Genomic DNA, 23,902 nt, shown 5'->3' on the forward strand with positions numbered 1-23,902 from the left:
TTAAAATTTTGCCAGTTAGCAACCCTGAGGCTAAAAGTTATTATTATTATGATAAGAGTAATCAGTTCTATGCACATGAAAGCGTACAACACACCAGCAATCCGGCCTGTCTGAAGGCACATATTGTATGAAGATATCTGTACAGCTGTATTTCTCAAATTTGTTTCACATCATTACAAAAGAGTTAGATTAGATACTTTTTTATGTAGAGTAGTCTTTTTACACGTTATACATCCAACTTATTCCTGTTCACTAAGGCATCCAGGACACATTGTTTTGGTCCTAACTTTTGTTTTCAATTATTATCATCACTGAACATTATTTTTAATACTGTATTCTAGATTCACTCAAGTCCAGCATCATCTTTGTTGACCATGATTACCAATTCATCTAAAATATTTCTCACAATAACAACTCAGGATATGATGCTGCTTCTGCTTGTACTAGTCTTAACATGTACTGTACTCTGCAAACGTCATCAAAATGTGAACCATTCTCCAAAATATTTTCTATTTGACTTTGCAACTGAAATGGCATTAGAGACATGAAACAGCAACATTTGCCCTTATTCTATATGACTGATTTAAATAAGTTCCATCTTATTCACTAATTCTCTCTTACAAATTATGGATACAGAATATTGATTTATCAAACAGGTGTTGATTTACATTGAACGATTCTCTAGTACTGTATGTGCACTCTAATTTTCAGACCTGTTATCCATACCACTGTTACCTCACACACGTGCCACAATGGGCATCTACAAGAGAGGGGAAGCAATTACTATACCCCATTTTGAATTGTCTGCCCCCCCCCCTCGAAAAAAAATATGGAAATTGTATTATTTGTAATACAATAAGTATAATGAAAGAAAAATGAGAACGTCATATATTGCTTATTAAATTTAGCAGATTTTGCATTAAATCTCTAGATTTCTAGCATTTTGTTAACTTTACCCCTGTTTTCAATATGCTGTACAGTGTCCTGTAGATACCTATTATGTAAATACTGTACAGCATTGAAAAAAAACCCTTGACTTAAGGCTTTTGTTCATAATTAAATCATGGGATTTTTTCTTCATAGCTTCAAATTAAGGACCGACTGTACTTGATGCAGGTGATGTGTATATGTCAAGATAGTGCCATTCAATTGAGCTCATTGGTCTATAAATTTGGATAATCAACTCAACCTCCAATTTTCAGTTTTTTTTACACCAAATAGTGCAATTTGTACAGTAAACATTATAAGGTTGGATAAAGTGCATCAATCTAGATGGTTCTGTTCTGCCTATACATCCATTTGCCTGACATATTATGCTTGAGGGGTATGTCATCTTCAGATAGCTTGTTTTCTTTCTGTTATGCAATGGATCTCTGCTTTCATCCAGTCCTTTTGAAAAGGCCCTTTGATGTTGAAGAATCCTTTACTGTGAGATTACAAACAGTTCACTGAACATGGCTGTTACTGTGAGATTACAGACAGTTCACTGAACATGGCTGTTACTGTGTGATTACAGACAGTTCACTGAACATGGCTGTTACTGTGTGATTACAGACAGTTCACTGGACATGGCTGTTACTGTGAGATTACAGACAGTTCACTGAACATGGCTGTTACTGTGTGATTACAGACAGTTCACTGGACATGGCTGTTACTGTGTGATTACAGACAGTTCACTGAACATGGCTGTTACTGTGTGATTACAGACAATTCACTGAACATGGCTGTTACTGTGAGATTACAGACAGTTCACTGAACATGGCTGTTACTGTGTGATTACAGACAGTTCACTGAACATGGCTGTTACTGTGAGATTACAGACAGTTCACTGAACATGGCTGTTACTGTGAGATTACAGACAGTTCACTGAACATGGCTGTTACTGTGAGATTACAGACAGTTCACTGAACATGGCTGTTACTGTGAGATTACAGACAGTTCACTGAACATGGCTGTTACTGTGAGATTACAGACAGTTCACTGGACATGGCTGTTACTGTGAGATTACAGACAGTTCACTGAACATGGCTGTTACTGTGAGATTACAGACAGTTCACTGAACATGGCTGTTACTGTGAGATTACAGACAGTTCACTGGACATGGCTGTTACTGTGAGATTACAGACAGTTCACTGGATATGACTGACACAAACATCATTAATAGAGTCTCATGTGTATTGTATGTTAGTCATCACTTCTACCTAATTCTGCTTTACTTAAATGAATACAGTACATCTTCAACATTCTGGAATGCCCGGAACTGAACTCTTTCTGGATTCCAAAATAAGAAAATAAACAATATTTTAAATATTACACATTCTGTACAATACCAAAAATATATAAAATGACAAGTAATACTACTACTACTACTCCTACTACTACTACTCCTACTACTACTACTACTACTACTACTACTACTACTACTACTACTACTACTACTACTAATAATAATAATAATAATAATAATAATAATACAGTACAGCTGTCAGCATTCAACCATTCCACACGAGAGTGAGCTGAGTACAGTAGTTATCTAAAAGAAGGAAAATTTGACTGTACTCTGGCAGCTTTGCATTATGGTAGTGTGCATGAGCCTCAAGCACAAAGCTTATATATTATACAGTATATAGGTACATGTAACCTAGTCACCTTGAATGCCATTCTCTTTTGTCGGATCACCAGTATGGCTTTCGCCAGGCGAGATCTACTGGTGATCTGCTCTCCTACTGCACCCATCTTTGGTCATCCTCTCTTAGGGATTATGGGGAAACGTTCGTCGTGGCCCTCGACATCTTCAAAGCATTTGACAGGGTATGGCACAAGTCTTTGGTTTCTAAATTTCCCTCTTATGGTTTCTCTCCCCCACTTTGTTCTTTAATTTCTAGCTTCCTTGAGAACCGATCCATGGCATTTGTTGTTGAGGGATCAATCTCTCGCTCTCTCTCTACCAATAGTGGTGCCCCACAGGGTTCTGTTCTTTCACCTACTCTCTTCCTTCTTTTTATCAATGATTTACTTCGCACTGCAACTAATTCTATCCATTCTTACGCTGATGATTCTACTCTTCACTCTTCTTCACATTTTCCCCTTCCCCCTAATTCTCAAACTAGATTTGTTTCTAGAGCTGATATCATTGCATCTATCAATGCGTATCTGTGCAGCATCTCCGAATGGGAAGGTAAAAACTTCATTAAATTCAATAGTAATAAAACTCAGTATTTACCAATTACACTTTCCAAATTAGATGATCTCCTACCAATCACATTTCAAGACGCAATCATTCTGCCAAATTCTAAAATAGATATGCTAGGTCTCACCATTTCCTCAAATATGTCGTGGAAGCCACACATCCTCAACATTGCTAAAGCTGCCTCCCGAAAGTTGGGAATGCTGTTCAGATGCCGTAGCTACTTCACTCCTGAGCTGTTGTTTCAAGTATATAAGGGATTCATTCGTCCTAACTTGGAGTACTGCTCTCATATCTGGGGTGGCTCTTCTTCTGTCTAACTGTTAGATAGGGTGGAATCAAAGGCATTTCGTCTTATTAACTTTTCCTCCATTAGTTGATAATCTTTCTTCCCTTTCTCTTTGCTGCACTGATACTTCACTCTCTCTCTTTTACAGGTACTGTACTTTAATGGGCAATGTTCGGTGGATTTGGCATCCTGTGTACCACCGGCAAGGCCTTGGGCTCGTAACACACATCTTGCCTGCAGTACCCACCATTTCTCTGGATGTCGGTCACACTAGAATAACCTGTTATAGTACATCCTTCTTCCCTCACACAATCAAACTGTGGAATGCTCTGCCTTCTACTTTGTTTCCATACTCATACAACCTGTCTCACTTTAAAAAGCTGGTTTTCCAGCATCTTCATAGTGTAGATTAATAAAATCTTTTTCTTTTCTATTTTTAATTTCTTTTTACTCATTTCTTTTGCCCCCTAGGCCCTGTTGTGTGTTGATGACCTGTGCCCGGGTGGGCTATTCCCCGTAAATAAAAAGAAAAGTCATTATTTCCTGGTTAATACATGCCTGTTTATTACGCTTATAAAGCACAGACATAATGTAATTTTCTTGGTTTTTAGAACACAAAGCTTAGCACTCTCCTATCACAAATAGTTTATGTAGTACCCTATACTGTACATGTACCCTTGTATATGCATGCCTGTTTGATGCCATATACAGTACAGTACCACCTTTTCCTCTGAACGTACAAGCATATTAGAGTATAAGTCAAGCCCTTCCAAAGAACACTTGTTTAATTCACATTATAAATTTGTTTGAGGCTAAGTTACAGGTATCCTTCACTAACTTTGCGGTCATTTTTGTAGTTTTCAGCGGCCTCACAGTTGGCAGATATGTTTTCACCACTAGTGTTTAAAATTTATGGTATTACTAGGAATGATCTCTGTAGATGCCAAATTAGGGTAAAATAAATTTGAAACAAATATAAAATTCAAAGGGTGATATAATGCTCACTCCCTCCGAATGCTCACAAATGAGACTGCATCAAAACATCTGTGGTAACTGGTTTGCTGGGAGGTGGAAATCATGAGTTGCAAGTCTGTGAACTACTCCCAAGCCTGAATTTCCGAAGATTTTCTAGGTGTCTGAAATACAGTAGCAGGAAATCTTCATTAAATTTTGTGAACAACTGAAGGAGTCAGATCTTTAAGTTTCACATTCATGAGGTTTTGTTGTACAATGTATTTTTTTTTTAGAAAATTAGAAAATATTTTATGTTTTTAGCTTAATAATTTAGAAGTGTGTACAATAATAATTTGTTTAGATGAATGTTGGCCAAACATTTATAGTATAAGCTGAAATATGAGGCACTCATTTTCTTAGTATACTGTACTGTACTGTGTTAACAAATGGTACACATAGTCCACTTCTTTCATTTCTTTTTCTTTGAAAGGCTTAGTATGATAAGCAAAACAGCATTAAGTTAACTTTGAAAGGGGTGTATGAGCACATTTCAAGGCATATTGTGAACTCTAATTTCCGAATTACATGTATGTACTGTATTGTACTTTATGTGCAACTGTTGATTAACTATGTAGAAGAGAGATTTTTCCATGCTATGAACTGTACATAATATTCTTGGAAACTAATGCAAAATATTGATTAAGTGATTCCTAACTACAAATGTATGTAGTTGACTGTGAATTAGGCTAGAGTTTGTTATGTAGAAGGCTTTAGCTGTTGGAATGATCACTAGTGGATAGGTAAATGTATGATGAAATTGGTGCACTGTATGAAGGTTATGGACATAATCAGTTGCTTATGTATACTTTATGTGAGGTAATAGTCATTATTGTGAGCCACAACACAGAGGCCCACACACCTGTTGGTGCAGCCAGTAACTGACAGAAGTAATGGTTATCTGAAAACTTGTTTTTTAATATTCCAAATACTGTAGTACTGTACAGTATTATAAACACACAATTTAGTAAGCAGTATATGTACAGACTTACTCTCTTACAAGATTAATACTGAATTTTGAAGTGACATAACAAGGGAATATATATATATATATATATATATATATATATATATATATATATATATATATATATATATATATATATATATATATATATATATATATATATATATATATATATATATATATGTATATATAAAGAAAAATTTAGTTTTTGAAAGTTATATTTATCACAACAAAATTACATTAAATCTTGTTCATTGTTCTCACACATTGCAGTTTTACTTTATATCAAACTGAACTTTTAATAAATGCCATGCCTCAGAACTGAACTGAAGAATGAATGGTAAGGTTTAGTGACAGGCCATTTAAGACCCAGACCGTCTAATGAACATGCAGGATTAGATCCATTTGTGTTTGTTGAGTGCTGTTGTTAACAAGGTACATATGGCTTCAGATTTATAGACTTTGAGTATGAATACTGTTGTGTATACACAGTAGTTGTCTTAATGTGGGTTCAAAAGTTACTGACTTCCATGTTGGATTTTTTGTTTATTTACTTAAAATATTACCTCTGTCAACTTGCTATTATAGAGAGGTTGCCCAAACACCACAAAATGCATGTCTTTATGGTTGATGAACTGGACACCAGGGAACATAATGTATAAGCTTTATTTTTAATTGTTTCATTTTGATGATGTTAAGCAGCTAGAATAAGATGCAAAGATTGTAACCAAGAGAAATTTACTTTGGGTCTACAGATCCATAACTTGTAGTAAAACACCAATGTACTGTATGATGTTAATGGCCAATAACCTCAGACTTGGATTACCTCGCACAAAGCAGATGTGCCTTTCCTGCTCTGACCTGGCACAGTACTAGATTAACTCCCCTTATGGTTCTCCCCTGATAACCTAGTACCATATGTGGCTCAAGTTGAAGTTCTCAGCATTGTCCATCTACCTGTCATGTTTCCTTTTGATATTCTAGGCAAAAAGAATCCTTATAGACAAATTGATAGGTTGGACTAGTTTTGCCTAGGTAATAGAATTATTATAATAGAGAGGGATATCCTCTTGAGTCTCAAACCTGAGCTGCAGTGTCAAGCCTTCCTGGGATGAAGTCTAATGCCTGGAGGTCTTCATTGGCATTCTGGTCATTTTATGAGGGGTATGGAAAGGTTAAAGGCTCCCAGGATAGGGGACTTTTGTTAATGAAACAGAGGTGAAATTGAAGGGAGTGAGCTTCAGCAGGTGTGACTTAGCTCATTCAATTTTTATATTACCTTCTTCAGGTATTGGAGAGTTCAGTTCTCCCCTAGGTGAGTGACAGGTGACATCTCCTCCTCCTGCTAGGCTTGAAAGAATTCAAGGTTATGTTTGAGAATTAATGTTAAGTTCGCCAAAAAGTATCGTTACATTTTCCGTTGCTACATTTTGAAACGCAAGATGAAATGCTTTGATATGATCCCTAGTACATATATTGTCTTGAGTTGGTACCCCTGATAGTTATATCAGCTAGAGATGGGGGTAGGATTGAAGGAGGGAGTCGTCCTTGTATTGCATACTATATACTGTACTTCAATTTAACAAGAAATCCATTAAGCTCTATTAATGTATGTATTATTCGTGCTGGGTAGAAGCAAGGCATATGTAAACAAGCCACTGACTGATGATTACATTGACACTGAAATATACATTAAATAGAAGTGTTTTGGAACATCTTAACTGAGACTGAGACAGAACTCAAAACCGACATTTCACTACGTTGTTGTAATAACGGAGTTTCATTCACACCGAGTTGCCCAATATGCTTACTCATGTTGTTCACGATGTGTCTGATTTATGAAGAGTACTTGATATTAGAGAGAACAGCTACATCAATATACAATATATTGGTCTACATGGGATTTGTCATATTACTGATATGTAAATTGTTTTGGTTTAACACCAAAATAAGATTATAAATCAGTGTGTCACCAGTTGTTTCATGGAGCCTAACCCATCGTGATACTGTGTGGGTTCGCTCACCCCAGTTTGCCGTGCTATCTCGGCGTTACATATACCCTCGTTGTGAAGGGCAATAATAGCACCTTTCACATCTCCCCGATAATTCCTCGCTCCATTCATTGTAAGATCCCGTTGATGACTGGCATAGTGTTGGTGTTCATTTACAATATCCTCTCTAATTCCTGTAATAAATGATCTGAAGCCTCAAAGGATTTACATCATTCAAAAACATATATATTGTGTATACCCATTCATGCTCAAAGGTTGCAGATGTAGAGCTACCAACTGTTCAGAAACAGGTCGTGTAACATTGCTTGGAAAGACTCAAATCACATCGATCCCGTGGCTAACGATACTTCTTCGGCGACTACATGTACTGTATTAAACACCTGTAAGTTAGGATTTTGGTCAGTAATAGTTATTGAAGACCTGGCAGTACTTGTGCAAATCAACACTCACTGAAAATGAAAAGTTAATCAATTGCAAAAACTTTTGTTTAATATTTTTGTTTGGCTATGTCGACAATGTTTATACGTATGCCCCTGAAAATAATTTGGTTTTTCATTTTTCTAAGGCGATGAGTATTTAATGTATTATGTTAACCTACAATAAAGCGGGCTCATACATCCCTGTAAGTGCAGTTGAAGTCCAGTTTTCTTTCTGCTGTCCAATGCATTTTTTATTTGCTGAAAACATAAGAATGATACCTCCTGGCCTTTTCCTTGTATATGTGTGTGCCCATAAGAACTTCAGTTAAATACTTTGATCAGTGTATGATGAAAAGGCATCAAATTACTGTACAAGTGTTAAGTGATTTGACCTACTATACATTAACAATCTGTTAGCTGATAAGTGAAGTCCTGTGCAACCTCTCTATACTTAAATGTCATCACAACTTATATCCAATGTATGCATTTATGCCAGCTAGCATAATGGTATCACATTATGCATGACTGAAATATTTTCATTATCTTACACTGCTATTGTTTTGAAAGGTCTGCTTATTGTCCATGAATATACTGTACTGGGGTATCATTGAGCATAATTTGTATAAAGCTACAGGTAATAAGTGAATTGCTTAAGTTAGTGTATTATATTATGTTTTCTGTACATGCTGAATAGGTTTTAGATATGGTATTTGCAGTCTTGACTTTTATAATAGAAGCAGTAATGGGAGTTTGATTTATGTCTAAATCAAAGTGTATCGTGCAGTATGAGTGGGATATGTTAAGCCGTGGTAGTTTTTCAATTTATGTGGAATACGAGTGTCAAAGTTTGGAATTGTTGACTCAAGAGATGGTTTATTAAGCAGTGAAGGAGAATGTACTGTACAGTATAAGGAATGATGAATTGATTGTGGCGATCCAATCTTGTAACCAAGTAGGGACCAAGAGACTGTACAGTAGGTAAACAGTTGAATATACAAGTTGGAAATCAAGTTTACCCTCAACATTGACAGTTGGAATTAACTAAATATGTACTTTCTTATTCTCCCTTGTCACAACCATCACTCTTAAAGATCAAAAGTGACAGTTGCTATTTAAAGCTGAGAGCTGATAAATTGTGGCCTGACAGTAAGTAGCCTTGTGCATCCTCACGCTATGTTGTTTACTGTTGGTCATATTGGATTTCTAGTACTGTACCAAGCATCAGTCTAGTTGAGTTAGTTAGCTTGGATGTTTTTCTTCATGCTGGTTATCAACTTAAGAACATGGGAAAGGTCTTTTGAGTGAGCATTTGATGTTATAGACTGTTAGAGTATGTTCCTGATGGTTATGGCACTTGCATATCTAAAATAGCTACACTAAGTCAGGATCTAACAAATATAAGCCTCATACTTATCAGAATGGCATTGTTATCTTTTAGTAATCCAACTTCATGCAACTGAACAATAAATCCCCTGAATGGTTTTCTTATTTTCTTCACGGCAAAGCATAGAACAATTGCTGAATAGAAAACAAAAATATGCACTGTACATACCTGTATGCATTTCTTCAAAAGTGAAAATTCCAGTCAGCCTCACAAATAACTTCTGAAATAGGTATTTTTTATGCTACATGTATTCAACATCAGATTAAATGTTTACCCCGAGGCCTGACTTCAATCAGATAAGCTGAGTTGCTTACATCATTAAAACAAGTCCTCCCCTAGATACAGTGTAGATAAGATTGTTACTACTAACCAGTGTCCCAGATGAATTGCCAGTTGGATTGTTAGCTTCATTGAAGAGCTCTTGAAATGAGAAAAAGGTATGGAACTTCTTACCATACAAATAATGTAGGAACTGTTAGGTAATGCTGCAATACTCCCCTAAGTACTAAAAATTATAGGGGTAATTCATTTGGCAAACATGTTTCTTAATTGATACTGGAAATTCAATAATTCTGACAGTGTAAATGGAAGGTAAGATTATTCAGAGCTACTGCAGTGCCAGACTCATCAGCTCTTTGTATTTCATAACAGCTGTCACTGTTGATCTCTCTCTTTTTAACCCCTTTGTATCGGGGGGAGGGGGGGGGTGTGTCTGTGCTGAATAAAATTGAAGGGGTTAAAGGTGGTGGTGGTGGTGGTGGTTTCAATGGGAGAAAATTACTCCAGTAATATCCCCAACAGTCGGAACAATTGGTGGAGAATGTGTATGTGTTCGAGAGATTTCCAGGTACTGTATTGAGATGAATCCTTATCCCCAGAAAAAATTGCATATTTATGGAATTTTGTGGGGCTTTGGTGAATGTTTCTGAGTATAAACTATACATCTGGCATGGAGCATCATTGCTAGGGAGGCTTAACTGCAGTTGGACGGACACAGAACTCTATTTATTTATGCAAACGCTACTGTACAGGTACAGTATAGTAAATAAACAAAATATTCTACTTTATACACAACCTGTATACTGTAATCACCAGTAGATTATGTCATCTGGAGTGTGTGATTCAGGCAGGCCAAATGGTAATGTAATGATACAGGTTGGCCTGCCTTTGTCCTGTGCCATCTACTGTAGAAGGTGTTGCTGTACACGTGCTGTATCCTGTACACCTACACACTCACTTACAGTAGGCATACACTGTTTACTCTGCTATGTACTGTATGTATGGTACTTTCACATTTATTGAATGTACAGTATCACTTTTTGCATCTTAATTGCTTTAATGGTACAGTATTCATGGCTGGTTGTATCCTGTACAATACAATGCAATGCAGATCATATGTGAAAACAGCAGCGAATGAACGAACAAGCTTGTAGAGTATTAATGGCAGAAGACAGTAAGAGTGTGTCATGATGCTAGATTTTGAGGAGATAGGCTTTGAGATACATCAGCCAATCATAGGCATCCCATGCAGTCACATGACAGTAGTAGCCAATCACGGTGCACAAGCACTCAGCCAACTACTGTACCTAAGTTCTTCATGCAGTTAGCTCACCCATGTGCTTGGCACATGATGCATTCTCTTGGAAATTTATTTGAATGCCCAGAATGGAGAGGTATTTTTGGAATTTCTCAGAATTTTAATTTATTTTCTGGGTGTTAGAAAGTTTCATGGATCAAAGATTACAACTATCAGGATATTACATTGTTCTATTTCTTGGGATCAAAATGACTATCAAATGCATGTCAAAGAAGTGACATAATACTGTATAAAAAATACACTTTACAACAGGGTGGTTTTGTTTGAAAATTAAATCAGAATGTGTCATGTACAGTATATTAATAGATAATGTGGAGTTACTGAGATTTGTAAACATGTGCAAAATGTATTCAGTAAAACTGGCAGAGTTGAAGCAGAGAAAATCAGCACATGTCTGGAAAGACACGCAAATAACTTTAACTCAAAAGTTTATAGATAGGAGAATTTGGAGTCAGCTGGTTGGTGATGCATTCTTTAGGGATTACCGTAATTTGTGCAAGTGCAATCTAAGTCTACTTGAAGTTATTTATTAACCAATATTATTGTTTTTTTCCTTTGGGTGTTGGATTTGGAGATGGATGGAGAAAATAAAATTTGGTTATTTGTGTGAGAGATTTGACCATTGCTGGCATAAACCAGTCAAAGGAAATAGAAGAAAACCAAATGATGTACTGTATAAGATGGTTGAACAAAGGACATAATGGAAGGGCACTGTACTGTATATGATAGTAACACTAACATTTTTAGATTATGTAATGACTATGTACTTTGAAATTTAGAAGGAAACTGCATTTTGGGTGTAAATAATAATGTAGGTACAGTACAGAATATTCTCTCAAGATCTTTGGAGTGAAAGTTTGAGTGTTGAGTCCATAAAAATAATTTGATCAAATGAAGTTTAACCACTTTGATAGTGTTACAGAAGTGCATATGAATTAAAACATGGAGATTTTTTCTATCTTATTTCTTTCTTATTCCTCTATTAGTCATGAAGTACAGTATATTGATAACATAGAGTGAGATGCCTGTAGGTTCCACATTTTATGCCATAGTTGTCTCTTACCATATTAATAGACTGTATACTGGATCTTTCAGAATAAATTAATCTTTATAAAATTATGATACCTCACTATACTGCACTGTATTGCATGTACAGTATTGTAAATTATATTTTTTAATTTTCTCAGTGTGCTTGTTTTTTATGCTAACTGCTTAGATTAAAATCGTTCATAGCTAGTGTACTTCTGCTCAAGTGGAGAGTTCCAAACGTAACAATTAATTTATGTGATTTGCTTGATGGTTGTGCTGACATGTACGGTACACACTTTTGTCAATTTCTTATCACTGTAAATTTGCTTACACACTTTGCCAAAATTTTGAATTATCATTTTAATTTGGGGATATATTTATCAATAGCATCACGTTGTACAGAGAGACTTTTGACTTAGTATCATTCATGTGAACTGTATATGTTCTAGTACATTTTAGCTTAGAAGCTAAAAACTAGTTTAATTGTAAGTAAGGTGTGAATGGTAATACAGTATCTTTATGTAACAAATTAAGCTGGTGTACGTTCCTTAAAGCTATTTATATTTTTATTATGTAAAAAAAAAATGTTATAAATACCACAAGTTTTTTGGTGACAATCTACATCTTTGTTCACCAATTGTTCCATTAATTTAATTGGTCCCCATACTACAGGGTTTTCAGGCACAACCTGATTTGAAAAGACTGGAACACAGAGGTCTGTGGAATAATTACCTGTACTGTAATTCAGTAAACAAACTGGACAAACTACACTGACTGAATGATAAAAAGAATGCAAATATGTATGCAGTGGACTATAAAATTGTCCAGCTGAATATTTTGGTTTTCAGAAAATGAAGATTTGTTCCAGGAAAATGTTTTATTGGCCTATACAATACTGTATGTTAGGTGACTTGATCAAGTGAATCTGTGTCAGTTTGTTAAGAAAACCTTGCAATAAACCTTATCCTTATGGCAAAGATCATAGTGCATTTTTGTGAGGTTTATATAGGACCTTTTTGTAGTGGCAACAGTAGCTAATTAACCCAAAAGTCTTGCCATGAATGCACCAGTCCAACACAACAGTTTTACCTCAATGCATGTAATATGAATTACCGTGTACAGTAGTTCTTTCATATTTTTACTATATCAATGACAATAATTTTATAACTTGACACCAGTTTACAAAGGTGCATTTGACCCAGGAATCTCCAAAACTTAGGTGGCCTTGGTAAATCTGAAGATTAGCCCTTTCTGCTGCAACCATCTCACTCAAAAGAAGAGTACAGTCAACCCTCGCTTTACGCGGTCCCACATTCCGCGTTTCCACGTTTACGCGGTACCCTGCCGAAACATGAATGCTCACATTCCGCGGTGCGTGTACCCCTTTACGCGGAGAGCGGCTGGCGAGCCGCGCCCTTTTTGGATCCAAACCTCCCGCCATCCACCATGTTGTGTAAGCGGCGCGAGCATGGTGCGCACAAGGTCGCCCAGTCATCAAAACATTACCGAGTTCTTCACCCGCCACCCACCACAGCCGGCCCAAGTCAGTGATAGTGATAATTATAGTGAGGATATGGACTTATATAGACTTTGAGGGGCTTGACAAAGAGGCCCTGCAAGCCTCTGTGGTGGATAGTGATACAATTGATACAAGTGATACAGGTGAGGGCCAATAATCTGCCCTCTGCCTCGGAACCAACCGCCCATCCCTGTGTGCCCAGCCATCTTTTCTACTAATGTAAGTGTTAAAAAACCTAATATTATTGATATTTCTCTTAATTATTAATTGTGTGTGCATACCATCATAAAGTTAAGATAATATTTTTACTACAACATAGTTGTGTGTCGTCAAAAAGTGGAGTTTGGGGGTCGGCCCGGTCTCTATTTCAATTAATCCCATATGTTATGTTGTTCACTTTACGCGTTTCTCACTTTCCGCGGTACCCTGTGGGTTATATTAACCGCGTAAAGTGAGGGTTGACTGTAATGTATTAAGAACCAAGGTTGTCTGAAAGCTGGAGGTCTGATGTGTTGTGTCATGCAAATTATTATTCATTTTGTAACTCAACTTTCTTTGTCACAATGCAAGCTCTTATTGATACCAACCCCTTCACTTCATCTGCCACCTTCATCAGAGCAACATGTTCCTTCTCTTCCTGTCAACACTTCCATTGTGAGAAGATAAATGTGTTGTCCCAAATAAATTGTGCACTTTGTTAGTCTTACACAGTTCTTCATAAGGGAGTTTGTAGGGTTAGTTGAAAAGTCACATACTGTATGCCTTAAGTTTCTTAAGTTGTGTAAGTGGAGCAAATTTCCTGTAGGGATGTGTGTCACAAAGCACTTTGAACTTAGTTCTGCTTCCTCCATTTTTGATAGTTCGCTTCTGATACATGTATCATTCCGAATTAGTGGTATGTTTAAATGAGGGTCTACTCTTGAAAACCCATTTTATAACTGATACAGTAAGGAATACTACCGGTAACTGTAAAATGGGTTTTATAACTTGGAGGATGGCTAGGGTGAAGGGCTGGGTACTGTGAACCTGCTATGTGACTGAGACAACTTAAGTAAAGGTGCATAGTAAGCTTGACTCATTAAACTTTCAACCTTACTTCCTAATCTCCTCCTTTTGAGAGTACTGTAATGTTGTTGTAAGGGAGTAGGTTAATCTATGGATTAACCCTAAGCAGCTTAGGTTTGGGTTTCCTGGACCAAATCCATCTGGCTTTGGTGGACTAATATATATGAGTTGTTCCACACTGGCCTGGTTATGAAAGTGTTTTCTGGGTCAAACCGTAATTTTTTTTCTGTAAAGCTAATGATTAAATGCATAATACTTCAGTAAACTTAGCTGATCATATATTTATGGCATTCCATAAATTGATACACCTGTGCTGTAATTTTTTATTTTATAATCAGAGAAATAAAACTTAAGAGAGGTTTTTTTAAAGTTCTTTGTTGGTATTTCAAAAGAAAGTTATTTTCTGAAATGTTTTGTTGGCAGAAAGATATAATCATGAATAAAAAGTTATAGTATAAAGTTTATTTCAGTGATTTAGAGATGAAGTGTAGTAAATGAGTTGCTTTGCTTCAGACTAATAAAGTTCTCTTCCTGCATTTGAATTAATATTTCCAAGTGTAGTATTTTCTTGAAAATAATTTTATAATTTTTTTAAGCATCCTATACAATGTCTTTTTTTCCGGATTTTCAAGGGTATTATCTAGCCATGGTATTGGATATTGTAAGACAACATAATTTTGTTAGTGGAACTGTTTGTTACCTTTGAGATATTCATTTAGATTAATATAGTACAGTACTGTACATTGAAATTTGTGTGAGAAATTGACAAGAATACATTTTTATTAAGTTAATTGTATGAAACAGCATGTGCTACAAGGACTTTGTTTCGACAGTCTGCACAACCAAATTGTTTTTCTATTGTAGAAGTAATATTTAATGTTTATGATGTATTTATATTTTGTTTTCACACGCATTTTCAGGTGTTCCTGTTGAACTGAGGTAACCTGTAAATGCTCTAACAGCCACAATTTTGATTCTCCTCTTCTGTTGACGAGGTCTTTGTGTTTACAACCAGAGATTTAAAACAATTTTGTCATGAAGGACACCAAACTACAGTGCTTGACGGGGAGGTGTGGCGGTAAAATTAACTAATTCCAATATTATAAGCTAATTTTACCTCCACACCTCCCTGTCGAGTGCTGCAGTGTGGTGTCCTTCATGACTCAAATTTTTTCAAACTCTGGTTGTAAACATGAAGACCCCCGTCAACAGAAGAGGGTTATTAAAGCTCGGGGCGTAAGGCTTGAGGGCTTTTGACGCCTGAGAATCATGATACAACAACTAGTCTTATAGAGACCTGGCTCCTAGGAAAAAAGTATTTACTTGGCCTTGGGTGTGTTGTCATTATTATTAGGATATATACTTTTTTATTCAGAATTTTAAACATTCATCTGTGATACCAAAAGCATGCTAAGACCTTTGTACTCTTGACTCATGTTGGGTCTTATTAAATCTGGCATTTTATTCCATTTTTTATTACTCCGGTCTAACATTATTTGCAGTTGAAGTATATAATATAAGCTACTGTTATTTCCTACATAAGTTGTGGTTATTATCACTCAGAGTGGCGAGGGCATTATAGAACTGCAACCATGTACCGAGAAACTTAACCCTTTGTGTAATTATTGTTAGGCGGAGAGTTTAACTTTGACTTGTGTTACTGTAATGTTTATCAATAAACCGTTTTCTCTCTCTCAAAAAGGTTGAGTGGCCCATTACCTATACAGTAAACCCTCACCCAACGTAGGGTTAGGTTCTCGAAAATGGCAAACTTAACTTCTTATGGGAAAAATGGGGTGGCAAGATCGATGACCTGCTTGCATTGGATCAGGAATGAGGGTGAGTATGTTTTCCTTTAGTGACGTAGGAATTACAATTGAGAGATTGACTCTTGTTAAGTTTTTACTGAGCGAGATAGTGTAGGACAAACCCCTCCCAGGACAAAACCCCCCCTAGGACAAAAAACCCTCGAACCAACTTTACCTAACCCAAGGTGCCACAGCAAACGAATATGTGGGGAAACACACCAACAGTACCTAGAGTCCTAAACAAACATATTCCTGTACTCTATATGCAACTAAAAAAAAAAATTGGTATCGTAACAAGTCTTCAGGCAGACTGCTAATTCAGGGCCACAAGGGTTTAGTAACAGATATACAGATGTTAATATGTTTATGGGTTCACGGATGAATAGCCTGACTGATTTGACTCCTGTGTTAGTCCCTGTTTCCCACCCGACCTGGTGACTGAGACTAATGGGAGGTCAAGACATTAGCTCTCCACTCCTCAGGTGTCTGGTGGTCCCGTTTGCTCTTTCTTCCTAGGATAGTTGTAAGGGTGAGGGATCTAAGTCTTTATTTTCCTCCAGCATAGGCAGGAGTGTTCAATAATTGTTCAGTTTGTGACATGTATATATTTAGGCTATTATTATATGTCGTATTATCTCTTTCCACTCGCAACACATAACCGTCCTTTTGTTACGTTTATCCTCGTGGCACGTCTAATATTTAAATAGTTTAACATGTGTGTAATCCTGAGGCGTCCTGTTGTGTATACCCAAGGTCAATATATTGAACTTGGGTATATCTGGCCGTGATAACTAGTGACCACTGAATAGCCACTGTGTTTTATTAATGTCCGTAGAATTTTGTCTAACAATTTTTACTGTGCTAATTCCCGAATTTTACGCTCTTCAGTATTTTATACTTTACTTACAATGCAATTATGACTTTACAGTGTCAGAAAAATATAAAAAAATCGATTGTGTTCATAATATATATTGCATGTTTCGTAAAGTATTTTGTACATTTTATAATATATATTATTGTATATATAATATTTATGCAAACAAGTCCAATTTATTACTTTTCTTCCCGTAAATTTGAATCAGAAAAACGATCTTATAATAATTCTTATGTATTCTGGAAACCAGAGGAACAAAGGGGCAGTGCCAAGTAAAAAATGTTGCTAACTAGGATTTTCACAAAGACATCCCCCCCCCCATATGCGGTAGCATATGCCTAATTCTTTTACAAGCCTTTATCTAGCAACATCATTGTCTCTCCAAGAGTTTAAATAATGTAAACAGCAAATGGTATTTCTATCATTGAGTGACTATCGCCCCCCCCCCCACCCCCCATAAATCGTTGTTTCTGACTTGTGTAGATTACGTCACATTTAGTCTGGTGTCCTTAAAAAATAAAATAAAATAAAGTTCAAAGTGGCTTAGAAGCCGAGATATTGGTAGATAAAGGTTTTTACATGGCGGCCATCTTGAAAATCCAAAATGGCCGCCAAAATATATCTAGAGGAAGTGGTTCCTATCAAAAATTAAAAGCTAAGGCAATGGGTGGCATGTGGAGAAATTTTGGTGCTTTTGTCCTGGATGTCCACATACAACTCAAATCCGGGCCTAAGCTGCCCAACTATATTTCTTGTGGGAAGCGTAGCGTGAGCGTGGGTTGTCAGGTTCCAAAGTGGTACTCACTCATAATTTTCTTTTCTTTTCTTTGTGTATCAATAATTTCATCCTGGTGAATTTTGCAAGGGTTGCTTTTAAGGTTAAATAAACAACATCTTCACATTATCTTTTTTTTTTTATTTTGTGGAAGCACTGATCATACAAAACTACACAGCATATGCCACTGGTCTACCTGATGCCACATTCATGGTTATATTAATAATTATTTCAACATGTTATAGCAATACCCATTAATAGATACATTTGTGTTGATGTTGCAAGGTAACAGGACAACCAATATGCAATTGGCTGAGTAAGAAAATTGTGCATGTATCACATTTTCACAGTACAGTATTGAATACCTAATGCAGGTTGCTGAAGATAGACTATATATATATATATATATATATATATATATATATATATATATATATATATATATATATATATATATATATATATATATATATATATATATATATATATATATATATATATATATATATATATAACAAGAAATTATTCTCCTTTATTTGCTCTAAGTTTGATGTGCATATTTTTATGGTATATGAGGCGGCAGTAGGAGATAAGTCTCGTAGGATGGGCTATTGGAAGCCTGTTACCGACAAACACGGGCCGGGCTGTTGGGCTCTGCCGAAAGTTGTACGTTCACTAGTTTGTGCAGAAAAGAACGTAGAGTCTAGGTTGTATGCAGAGTGTATTTAAGATTTATTTGAACTTTAGGGTGAAATGATATGTCAAAACATATGCATTAAGCAATTTAGATGAAAATTCAGATATTTGCTAAAGCAGGGGAAACCTGGACTCCACGTAACGCCTTTCGACCGGTGTGAACCAGCACCTGGCCTCTTGTGAGATTCTGGCGCTGGCGGTAAACCCGTGACGGAGCGAGCCATTATTAACCCGGTTTTGTGTGGCTTGGGTCAATCTTTTACTAAATTGAGGTTCATCCACACATGGACTGTGAGCCTACGGCGGTATTTTCATACTGACCAGAGAGAGCCTAAGACCAACTCTTGATGGTAGCGATTGAGTGTTCTCTTGGTCGTCTCGTCTCATAGGCTCTTAGTTCCATTCACTCGAGGTTTGTAATAGCTGGATCTGTCACATTTCCTTAATGCTACACATCAGCTGATTGAACTACCTGAGGCACGACACGATGCACCGACGAGGAGCTAGAGTCGTCGCACACTAGAAAAATAAGTGCACAGGTGCGATAAATGATACAGCAAGCTGGGGGGGGGGGGACGTTGGGGAGGGGCGAGAGGTAGTCCCAGTGGGATGAGGTTCAGGTAATTTAAGGAGAATAGAGGGGCATAAGATGGAGTTATTGATGAGAGTTTGAGGTGGAAGTACTTGAGTAGGGGTCGTGGGTGTTGCCACTTTAGAATTAGCATATCTGGGAAGGCGACTTAAATTGCCATGGGGAGTAGCCAGTAAAAAAGAATAGAACAAACTTACGGAAACTGAATGTAGAGAAGGTATATGACGGGTTGCTTGTTGTATGAGCCGCCGACAAGTGACAGTGAAAGCAGTTTCGAACAATTATAACTGTAACAGAATGAAGTGAGGGAAAGTTTTTAAATTATTAAGAAGAGCACATGGAAAGTTTTTGTTGTTTTATTTCTTATGATTTAAATATCACCGGGTTAGTTGAGGAAAATAGTCTTTAGAATTAAGATATCAGACCTGGTAAAGGTGTACATGTTTAAGGAAGAGAAAGTATTGAAGTATTTGAAAATTAGTCCAGAATAATGAAAGGAAGTGTTTATTATCAATACATGTTACTGGGGGTGTTTGATGAGGAAGTGAAGAGAGAGAGAAAGAGAGAGAGAGAGAGAGAGAGAGAGAGAGAGTATCAGCTTCAGGAACAAGTGAGAGGGAGCCTGAGGATGGGTGAGAGAGAGGAATATCAGCCTGAGGTGGGTGAGAGAGAGGGAGAATATCAGCCTGAGGAGGGTGAGAGAGAGGAAGTATCAGCCTGAGGTGGGTGAGGGGAATATCAGCCTGAGGTGGGTGAGAGAGAGGAGGGAGAATATCAGCCTGAGGAGGGGGTGAGAGAGAGGGAGAATATCAGCCTGAGAGTGGGTGAGAGAGGGAGAATATCAGCCTGAGGAGTGGGTGAGAGAGAGAGGAGAATATCAGCCTGAGGAGTGGGTGAGAGAGAGAGGAGAATATCAGCCTGAGGAGTGGGTGAGAGGGAGAATATCAGCCTGAGGGTGGGTGAGAGAGGAGAATATCAGCCTGAGGGTGGGTGAGAGAGAGGAGAATATCAGCCTGAGGTGGGTGAGAGAGGGAGAATATCAGCCTGAGGAGAGGGTGAGAGAGAGAGGGAGAATATCAGCCTGAGGAGTGGGTGAGAGAGAGGGAGAGTATCAGCCTGAGGAGTGGGTGAGAGGGGAGGAGAGTATTAGCCTGAGGAGCAGATGAGAGGGAACCTGAGGAGTGGGTGAGAGAGGGATGTAGGAGCAGGGTGAGGGAAACACAGTACTGTAATATGTTATCTAGCACGGGGGGGATCAGGGAATTGCTCGATGCTGCCTTCTTGGTCATCTGAGGTCAAGTTTATTTGCTTAGAAATTCATTTATAATCACAGTTTTATCAAGTACAGTGTAGAAAGTTTGTGATAATTCGTGTCACAGTGATAAGGTTGAAGGCCAAAGAAGAAGAGCTGTGACATTTACCAACATACAAGCTAGCACGGAACCTCAAGTTTTTAACCCATAGCTTTTCCAACAATGTTCAACTTCACACTCAAATGATCCATCGGCAGCAAATAACCCCATTATCAACTGACTTGCATAAGCTGGTGTCCCGGTTATTCTGTATTCAACGATTATCAATTAGTCGCATTAACATGACTTCCATCTTTCAGAATCGAGTGCTTCAACTCGTAACAATTAGTCAACAAGTAATCAAGGCCAGAAATCTGAAATGTTACAAAGTGCTTATTTTTTTCCACATCTGTAATTCTGATTGGAAACACTAAAAAAATGATTGTGTGAGGATTTATTTCGTATTTCAGAAATCGGGGCCAAGGAAACGTACAAAGGAAAGGCAGTGGGTATTGGATTCATGTGGATAATAGTGGGCTATAAAAGTTGGCATATGGATGGTTTACGGATACTGTAACTGTGTACTATAGAGGCAGGAGATAATATGGCTTGAATAATCTATTAGGACTATTGATTATGGACGATATGAAATATGATACATTGGGTCAACCAGCTCTGTTATAACTGATGATGAAGATAGAGATGATTGTTGATATATGATTTGGAGGAAAAAATACACCCTTCTGTGCTTCTTATGTGAGATGGCACTGAGGGCAAAAGTGAAGTAGGCATGAGATATGGCACTATGAATGAAGCTTGGCTGCTTTTTATTACCATACAATTAGGAAGGCAAAGGTTGGCTGAGGTTCGGTTTGGATTACGGGCCGTTTACCGGAATCTGACTGGCTACTTGGGGTGCAACTGGACCACAACTACACTAGTGGAGGCAACTGGTAGACTGGAGGGGAGAACTGGGCTTCACTACCGGGGAAACTGGGCTATGGCAGACTATGGGCTAGACTGGGCCATCAGGAGACATTAGGAATCATAGTACAGTATTAAGTAATGAGCTACAGGTGGTAACCACACTACTTTGCTACTGGGATTGTATCTGGGCTATGGTGTACCGGGTTGTGGACGAGGTAGATGATGGATCTATACAGGAGGCAGCTTTCAGTAGTCTCATGTTTATTATATAAATTGTGTTGTGAGCAGCTACAGTATAACAGTAGGGAAGCCATGAGTGCCTCTCACCTTCCTTCCTACACACTACAAGAAATAATTGGGTATCTGACGACGGTGTTGATGTACCAACATAATCAAGAAGCGTGAGGGGTAAGGAGTGCTGGCGTGTCCACTGCTTAGGGTTACCCTTGCCTATCACTAACAACACAACAAGTCATTGACATATCAACAAGAAGGTCAATCACTAAAGCCCTGGTGGCAATGCACACGAGGTCAGGATTTAATTTACACTATTTCACCGGTGGTAGCACACGGGGTCACTAAAGGTCGTCGCTTTGAGCCCCTGGTGCCAGGGCACATGAGGTCACTGGAGGTCAGTCATACCCCTGATTCCTGGGCACATGAGGTTGCTGGAGACCAGTAATCCTACCCCATTGCCAGGGCACATGCAGTCGCTGGAGGCCAGCTATTATACCCATGGTGCCAGGGCATATGAGGTAATTGACTGCGGTTGACCGGGACACCAGCACGGGTTCTGTACTGATCTAGTCTCATCTACACACAAAATCCTTCAAGATTCTGAAATGGAATTGATCAAAGTAGTAATTTGGCATGACTCTTGGGAGCCCAGTGAGATAAGCAGTATTTTTAGTCACTTTAGTGACAGTAAACCAATCACTTATCCATTGAACTAACTTACAGGCCTTGGAAGCCAAGGAAGAATACCTTGTGTCTACCTCATCTACGATGGGCAGATATTGTCTTGAATAAATTCCGAGTCAAGCTTAAAACGAGACCTGGACACACACGGGGTTGCATTTACAAGTCACTAGTTTATATTTTTATTGTACCATATATGGTGGTTGTCGTCACATGTATTGCTAAAAACGTTGAAATGAATTAGTTTTTAGCTGCCATATAGTTGAGTCGTCCTTTAACTCACGGCCTTTTATCATGAAATTTGTTTGATTTGGATCAGCTTTGGGGATCATGAAGTATGGTTCACAAAGGGCTGTTCAAAAAGTGAAATTGTGATCAGGTGCATACTGTACTTAAGTACTTTGAGAGTCTGTGACTCGGATGTCAAGACATATGCCGTTAACCAGCCATTATAAAAGAAAAAAAATATTAACTGTGTGAGCTACCCATAGGGCAAGATGGAGGCAAGGTTGATGTTACAAAGACAGGTGAGACATAATTTTGTCTTCTTTCTGTCAGCCTGAAATAACCTTCCTTATAGAGTGACTTTACTGTCATTACTGACCCAGAAAACAAAAGAAAACTTAAGGATGAAAACGAAGCTCTTAACATGAAATCACTTTTATACCATTATACTGAAATCACTGGGTTTAAGTTTGATGATTTACTTAAAAGAAAAGTGTAATAGTTTCAAGAGGTCCGCTTATGTATTAACTGCCAATAATGATGAAGCACAAACATATCTAAGTGTATTTACTGAAGCAATATTCAGGAATTCATGTTGTAACTAGTTGAAAGTGTTACTGATAATCTACCAGTGAAATTATTTTACAGTGACTGGGCAGAGAGCAATGCAAGCATCTCTTTATTCATTTGTAGACTGAATAATATCAAACACTTAGGGAATCTTCATGAAAGTTAAGTTTGTAATTTAAACTCAATTAGAAGTTGGTATTTACCTGCTGATACATTTCATCAAAGAAGTGAATGTGTGGCCGTGGTGAAGAGTGACTTGTGAGTGGCAGCTGTTTCTCTTCCACAACAGACCACTTGTCACTCGCGGCACCTGTACAGTACAGTACACACTTCCTACCTCGGAGGAGTGCTCGTTGCATGCTCAGAGGTGCTCTTCAACAGTTACATACTCATTTAATTATCTTAGGAGGTCAAAGAAAATTACAGGTATCATTTACTTTGAGACATAATCCCAGCACGGCATTATTTGACAGGGATTAAATTTACCGAAGATTGTGTCCTTAGTTCAGTAGTGGACGATTTTTTTTTGTCATAGTTATATGATCACAATTGCCTTGCCTCTGAACACTGGCCTTGAGCACTTCTTCCACTTAAGTGATCTGTTCAGTCATGACTCACTGAAGAACACCCTATTATAGTGGTCATCCCCGACTTGTTATGGCACTTACTGTACATCACTGGCAACAATACAAGAGTTGATACACGTCCCAGGGACAGGCCTAAACTTATTACATCATATTCTAAGG

The sequence above is a fragment of the Homarus americanus genome, unplaced genomic scaffold (genome assembly GCF_018991925.1).
Source record: "Homarus americanus isolate GMGI-L3 unplaced genomic scaffold, GMGI_Hamer_2.0 scaffold34921, whole genome shotgun sequence".
In the NCBI taxonomy this organism is placed as follows: Eukaryota; Metazoa; Arthropoda; class Malacostraca; order Decapoda; family Nephropidae; genus Homarus; species Homarus americanus.